General features: G+C 38.6%; 1 protein-coding gene across 1 annotated transcript in view; it reads left to right on the top strand.

The window, feature by feature from the left end:
- LOC102470289 (male-specific lethal 3 homolog) overlaps positions 1-8314 on the top strand; it is a 64315-nt gene that overhangs the window by 18240 nt on the left and 37761 nt on the right. The gene's annotated exons all lie outside the window — the stretch shown is intronic.

Genomic DNA, 8314 nt, shown 5'->3' with positions numbered 1-8314 from the left:
TATATAATATAATATATCATATAATATATAAGTATATATAATATAGTTGTATATAATATTTATTATATATAATATCATATCATATATTACGTGTGTGTGTGTGTGTTTGTGTACTTATATAAAAGTAGAAGTGAGAAATTGTTTATGATAACATGCATAATTAAGCCACTATGCAGTATATTCTGGATGGGGAATCACATTTTGTATGCTGTGACAATGCTTAGGGAATGAAAGGAAATTAATTAAAAAAAAGTTTCAGGGAAAAAAAACATGACAACTGTTTTTCTTGAAATAAAAAAAAAATTCATGAAAAGTATCTATTTGATGGCACCAGCAGTTAGCGTAATGGCTATGTTGCTGGACTCCCACATAGTCGACCATGGTTCGAGTCCCGGACCCGGTGCTTAAACTCACGCCGGGCGCGTGTGCGTGTGTGTGCCCAAGATCCCGAGAGGAGAAAGGAGGAGAAGGGATTGCGGTGTGGCCATCCTCCCTGCCTTATGGCAAAAAACCTCTAAAAAAATTAAAAAAAAAAATAAAATCTATTTGATGACTACAGTAATCTATATAGTCCCAGCTAGGTGCTACTTTATATTATGTTCATTCTACTCCCTGAGGTTTATGCCTAAAGTCAGACTTGTGTTCATGGGTATGTATATATCAGCGGTGCTTGCTATTGAAAATATTTAGATTAATTAATATCTTTAGTGAATCAATAAAATGTTGGAGAAAAGGCAAAGAAAGCAACCATGGATACCAGAGACAGTGTGGTAGGAGGGTGGGTGATGATGTAGGGTGAGAGACAGGGAATCAAGGATGGGGGGAAAAAAGGAAAATATACAGAAAACATAAAATGGAAAATTATTTGTTGATGATAGCATGTATGTTGATGTGCTTGAGTGAGCCAATTTACAGTGTATTCTGTACAGAAAAATCTTATTTTGTATGCTATAATGATGTATAGTAATGGATGTAAATAAATAAATTTAAGTGAAAAAGAAAGGGGAAAAATAAAGTTACAACGTGTAATGTATCAATATCAGTAAAAAAAAGATCCAGTAAAAAGTGCAATGGCGGTAATCGCAAATCTGCAGAATCGTGTATGTAATGTTGACCTATTCCAAAGAAGACACTCACAGGTCTAGCAGGTAAAGACAATGGTTTAGTAAACTTATGGGAGGCACTTAATGATGGCTAGTCACTGTAGAGTCCACATCCAGTGCAGTCCATCAAGCAGTTTTGTATCATTCTGATGAAAATTTTGGGTAGATAACTCTATGTTTTAAGAGGAAATCAGGGACTGAATAGCTATAAGACAGATCAGTTCAGTGTGGCTGCCTGCACCCCAGGATAATATGCATTTTTTAGTGATCAAGGGGTATGCATTCTTTAGTCATCAGGCTTGACTAGATGCTGTCCCCTGAGGAAGAGGATAGGGAGAAACCAGATATGGGAGAAGCAATCTACATGCAGACCAATATCTCACTCTGAACCCTTACACTGACTTTTCAGTCTCATATTCTTCTCATAACATCGATTCTCTGCAAGTCCCCTGGGTTTGATATAGAAGTCATTGCATTCATATCCTGCACATGCAATAGAAAGCACAGGATCTGAGCAGAACAAGTGTTACGGTGATTAAAATGCCTATATGTATATTCTACCAGAAGAATTTAGCAATCCAAACCACATGGAAAGGAGTCTTCCACAATTTGGGGAAGAGGCACTAACTTCAGTCTCCGTGTCCTTATGAACCCTAGACATACTGGGATTATTATCAGGAATGTACACACATTAAATTACTTCGCCTATCATACTAGGAAGCACTAAACGTCAGGGTCTATAAGAGCTATTACTCTTTGTATATTCTTTGGGGTCCAGTACATAGTGAGCTCAATATGTGTCCCCTGATCTATCAGATACATCTGTCATCCTTTGAAGGAGCACTAGACTCAATCCGGAGGCAAATTCCATTCAGTAGCCTCCTCTTTCTTTACATCTTTAAAGCCTCAAGAGGGGAAACTTCCTTCTTACTGAAGGTCTTCCAGTGCCTGGACCTTTGTTTTTCAGGAATAGGTTGATAGTACTTTGGGAAGCTGTTTCTATAATTCCACCAATAGCATACTGGGCTTCTTATCTATCTTGTTAGGTTCTACCCCTGCCTTAATCATATCTACCCACATTTGCTTAAAGGTCATCTTTATGAGATCTACTATGTCCTTAATTTTACATTTTTTCATTTTGGGTTTTCTTTTACCTTTGAATTTTACATTTCTGTTTAATAAGATTATTATAGTTCTTCCCAGGTTTGTTATCACTTACATGGCTTTTTGTACTGTGTCATCCATTACTGGAGATAGCACAGATTTTAGAATTATATTAACAGAATGATGAGTCTCACTGTAGGGTTATTTTACTCTAGCTGTAAAGCATAATGTGTCCACTTGTTTGATGATGTAGAGCTGTATATCCAGAGGTAATCCTGTAAGTTTTAAGCCACCGGGTCCGGGACATGAACCGCAGTAGACTACGTGGGAGTCCAGCGACATAGCCATTACACTAACTGCTGGTCCCCCCCATTCCCTTTCTTTTTCACAGTGGCATGCTAAATCATGCAGGTGGGCACTAGTTTTGCCCAGTCAGCAATTTAACATATCCACACTTTATACCTGAGTTAAATGAGCTGCTCTTTCCAGTTTCAAATCCTTCAGTTGTTACCTTTTGTTCTTAGCGGCTATAGCTTGCCCTGTGGCCACTTGAATGGTGAAAAGCAGGGTCTAGCCTATTGCTGCAACTCCACGGCTGTACCTTTTCCTCTAAATGAGTTCTATCTCAACTGCTTTCAATAATTCTAGCAATCTGGCTTGCATTTTGGAGGAATCTTCATACTCATGCAGCGCTCCCAGCTATCTAACAAGCAGGAAACTTTGACCACATTAAAAAAGTGGTCCACACAGTTGTTTCCTACAGTGACACTTCTCCCTTCTCCATCTCTCCTGCTGCCACTAGGAGATTTTTTCTTTTTCTTTTGGAAAAATCCTGCTAACTACAACCATTGTCATGCAGTAACCCAAACTGAACAGTTATGCATGTTTGTTTACCTACTCTAAGAAAGTCACCCAGAGGCCAAGCAGATAAAAATACTAGTTAATAAAAATTAAAGGTGGCTGGTCAGTGACGTGGTTACCCAATGTAGTACATCAAGCAGTTTTATATCATCCTGTACAAAGCAAACTTGGATAAATATCTACATTATTTTTTTAGAGGGTATTGCCATAGGGTCACGTGCTTGCCATAGAGATGGGAAGTAAATCACCCTCCAGGAGTGGAAGGGGGAATGAACATGCTACAGTCCCTTCTCTTCTATTCTCCTCATGAGATTTTGGTTCTGCACACACAAATGCCCAGCCTGATTTTCAAGTAACCAGATCCAGGACTAGAACCATGATCAACTATGTGGGAGTCTAGTGATGTAACCACTGTGCCTTCTGCTGACCCAGATAACTATGGTGTTTTAAGAGGAAATCAGGAACTGAATAGTTATGGGATAGATCGGCTCAGCTTGGCCACCTGCATCCTGTAACTCCTCACTAGGGATGTGTGTATTTTTCAGAAATCAGCCTTGGCCAGAGGCTGTTCCTTGAGAGAGAGAGAGAGAGTGGAGAAAGATCAGATATGGGGAAAATAGTCTGTGGGAACAAATACCTCACACAAGTATTATTGTACAAAAGATCAAGGACTGATATCAGCAATAAAAGGATTTAGGAAACTCAGCCAATTGATATAATATACTTGACTACAGTTGTGTCAACTGCAGTAAAAAAGGCAACACTGGGCATTAAGCAAGTCTGTTAGTTCCCTGAAATGTCTAATCTTTAGCCAAAGCATGTTCTGTTCACCACTTCCAAATATTAGCTCATGTTCTACAAACAAATCTCACCCTCCCAGTTTTTTTTTTTTTTTTTTTTTTTAAGTTTTTGCCATAGGGTGCATGTTCTTACGAGAGACAGAGACAGACAGAAAGAGGGGAAGTAGGAAATCACAGCCCCCTTGGGACTAGTGTGGTGGTTAAGGGTGCTGGACTCCCACATGGCTGATCACGGTTTGAATCCTGCCATGTGGGGATCCAGCGCCTTAACCACCATGCCCCCTTCTGGCTTCTCTAAATTGTCCTTTCAACCTAGAAAATCACACCAGAAAATCATTTTGTAAATCTCAGACATGAAGGATGCTTGCTTTCTGTTATGTGCACCTATAGGACTCTGTACTTCCTTTTTCATTATCTTTTTCTTCCTTGAGTTAGTCAATTTATGTCTACATGACTATGCTCAGTTTAATGAATCCAGGAACTGTGCACTTGGGTGCCATCTCCTTGGGTGCCAGCGTCTAGCACTTACTAGACTTTTAGGATGATTAAATGATAAAAATAACTATACTGTATAATTCTCGGTGTCTCTATCATTGTTGCTCTTTCTAGTACACCTATATTTTTCAAAATGTGTAATTTACACTACAGGTTCGTTGCAATTAAAATATTTTGCTACATGAAAAAAATTATTGGGTAGAAATGTCCTATCTTGAAACACTCATGTTCTGAATTGTGTTCACCAAAACCTATTAACAGTTCATTTCATCTTAGACCAGGAAATTTTACATCTGTCTTGTTTTTCACCTTTCATGAGTCTGGCTTCCCAGACATTAGTGCAGAAAAAGAAATTTTTATTTTGTTTTTTAATTTACCAGAGAGTGAAGCCACTTGCCAAAGCCATGTGGGATCCAAGTTTCTTAACTACTATACCAGAAAAGGACATACTGGTCAGAAAATGACAGTTTGAAAACAATGTTCATGTCTTCCTTTGGGGTTTACATGGAAGAAAGTTCAGAAGGAATCTGAGGAACAGAATAAAATAGTGAGAGATGATGAGGAAGATGATGACAGTGATAAGTAAAAAATATATATACGACAAGTTCAGTTTCCTTTTTTATGCCTATAATAATAACTTGCACTGATTTGATGTCTCAGGTAAAAAGAACACAGATTACACAGCAGCAAAAAGAAAGATACTTGAAAATTCTTTGGCTTTTTTATTTATTTTTAAATATAAAACTCTTTGAGATTAACAAGGAATCTGAGAAAGCGCATCAACAGTACTGAGTTAGAATACATCTCCTTCCAATTTTTTTTTTTTTTAAATTGAAATTAAACAACAATGAGATACTACCTCTATTGCAAAATAATAGAAGCTGGAAAGGGTGCAGCGAGATGCACCTTCTCTTATTATGGGCAGTGAGATGATAAATTGCTATGACTGTCAGAAAAACTAACTTGACAGTTTTATCAAACCCTTAAAATGGTTCATATCGGAGACCAGCAGGTGGCATGGTAGTTAAGGCTCTGGACACTCCCACATGACCAACCATGGTTTGAGTCCCGGGCCTGGTGGTTTCCTTTCTCACTTTCCCTTTCTCTCTCTGATTAAATTAAAATAAATGAATGAGTAAATAAAATTAAATAAATAATTTTTTTTAATTATTCATATCTTTTGATACAACAATTTCACTTCTAGGAAACAAACATTTAACAAAGATATTTCTTTCTTTTTTCTTTTTTAGAGAGGTTTTCGCTATAGGGTGCGTGCGCTCATCAGACAGACAGAGAGAGACAAAGAGAAGAAAGCGAGAAATCACCCCCCAAGGGATGGCCATGCCGCAATCTATCCTCCTCCATTGTGCTCTCGGGATCTTGGGTACGCATGCAGACGTGCCCGGCGTGAGTTTTAAGCCACTGGGTCCGGGATGCGAACCGTTGTCGACTACGTGGGAGTCCAGCGACATAGCCATTACGCTAACTGCTGGTCCCCGCATCTCCTTTCATTTTGACATTAATTCATGTACTATCTGGGGCAAGTTCCTACATAATTGTGACCTCCCAATTTTCTTGTTTTTAAGTGAATTTAAACAGCCATCTCAAAGAATTACTTATAGGGATAAATAAATGACGATAAACTTGTCATGTAATCACTTGGTAAATAGCTGCTATTGTTATGTATTTCTGTTACAGAGACTAAGCCTCAGTTTTGAGCATTAAGTCTTTAATAAAAAGACTGAGAACAAAAAAATTACTTTTTTAAAAATTATCAATAGGGGCAGGTCATATGCCCAAAGTTGCTGTATTCAAAATTTACAAGTGGGTGTAAATAATTATCCTCATCATCTTCAAAAGTACCAAATAACTCTACTTAAATATATATACCAAATAACAACACTACAGTTGTCTGAATTCATTAGAGACCACTTATTTCCTGAGTGTTGTCCACTAATGTCGCAGATCATACAAAAGGGAAGCCTAACAAGTAATTGCCTTAGTTTGTCCTCAAATATAACACAAGGCTTAGCTTATACAGTAAGTACCCGATTCTTGATTAGACAAACGTTGAAATCTTATCCTGGTATCTTGAGCCAAGGGATCTCTGCTGCAGCATTTTAAAGCTCCAGAGTCCATGTTAACACATATTTTTCTATAAAATAAACTTAGATGGCTAATATAGATATACTGCTAGAATTTGTTTCAGACTTCTGACTGCCTTCTAGTCCAAGATAATGTCACATACATTAATACTCTTGCTATTCAGGGTTTTGAGTATTAATGTCAAAGCAAAGTCATGTGGTGTTTTGTGGCGAGAAGTGACTAAGAGCATTACAAGCTCTGGTATCAGCCAGAACTTACATCCCAACTTTGGACAACTTGGGTAGCAATGTGGATCCTGGTGTCACATCTGTTTAATGGTGATCAGAATTCCATCTCATAAGGAACGTTGTGGGGATGATTTGATGTAGATATGTAAAGTATTGATCATAGTGCCTATCACATAATAAGTATTCAATACACTTTAATGGTTGAGAGAAAAAGCAAGCAGCCTGGACCAGGAGCTGGTCATTCATTCAAAGTGTGTCTTACGTATTATTCTATTAGCTATAAAGAGTATCACAGAATATCAGAAAAAAAACCTCTCAGTGATTGTGACGGGTCAAGACAAAATACAGTATGACTCAGACCACAAAAATCTGAAACAATCCCTTCTCCTGGCTAATATGAGTGACAGCTGTTTCTTCACCAAAGACCATGTGAGCTTCAGTCTAAACTTTCCTCCTCTTGGGGAACAGGCATTCAAATACCCAGCCATAAAATCTCTACTTCCTGCCAGAAACCAAAACAGAGTAAAACCCTGCCTTCTTCCAACGCTCTAACACAAGCTCAGATAGTCCCATAAGCCTTTCCTGTCCCTGTACTGTCATCCTAAGACATACGTAACTCCCATCATGTGCTGTCTCCGTGGCAGGAATGATCAATAAGCTCAATGTGTTCAACTCAGTTCAACAAATATGTTGCCGGTAATCACTGGCTGAAGAGAGTTGATGCTATTACTCTATAACCCTTGTCATAATGAAACCTCATGGACAGAGCCAGGTTGTACCCAACTACATCTTTTTTTCTTTTAGTGGCTTTTGCCTTAGGACGTAGGTCCTCCTCCGAGAGAGAGGAAGAGAGAGAGAGACAATGAGAGGGGAAGTGAGAAATAATCCTCCCGAAAGGGAAGGCCGCTACAATCCCTTTTCTTCCATTCTCCTTCTGGAATCTTGGATGTGCACTCACACACGACCAGCCTGATTATCAGGCTACCACCTGAGACGTTAAGCACAGCCACCATCTGAGACTCCAACCACAGCAGACCATGTGAGAATACAGCCATGTAACTGCTATACCACATGCTGGCTTTCAACTACTTCTTCATAGCACCTGTAGAATTAGGTGCCAGAGCCAAGAAGAAACGAAGGGCATCTCCACTTGAGAAGCGCTAGAGTAGAGGATTTTGCAGCACTGAAACGCTTGCAAAACGATCGGTACAACTTAATCAGAATATTCAATAACTGCAAAGTACTCTCTTGGAACGTAGGTCTGTATGTCACTGAAGATCACTCCCAGTAACAAAAGTAATTTTAATCTCCTCTCCTTTTAATTAGTAGGTTATTCGTTTTCTAATGTGTTCTTGCAGAAATTTACTTTGTCTCTAACATAAAATGGGCACTCCATTCACTAAATTGTAATGGTGAGTTTTAACCTTATTTGCCAAACCTATTTAATCCTGCATACGTGTAAAATTCATTGCAAATGCACCACTATGTGTACACATACACGAAAACATGCAGTCTTCACCATTATCCATTGAGCCAATGTAACCATACCTCAAGCTAAATGACCATAACTTAACTTCCCACAATTGCAGAAGCCATGTAGCTGGTAATTCTTCCGACG

This window comes from Tupaia chinensis, unplaced genomic scaffold, assembly GCF_000334495.1.
Source record: "Tupaia chinensis unplaced genomic scaffold, TupChi_1.0 Scaffold144882_1, whole genome shotgun sequence".
NCBI classification, from domain to species: Eukaryota; Metazoa; Chordata; class Mammalia; order Scandentia; family Tupaiidae; genus Tupaia; species Tupaia belangeri.
Note: the sequence above shows the minus strand (reverse complement) of the source record. Positions and strands in the feature narration are given on the sequence as shown.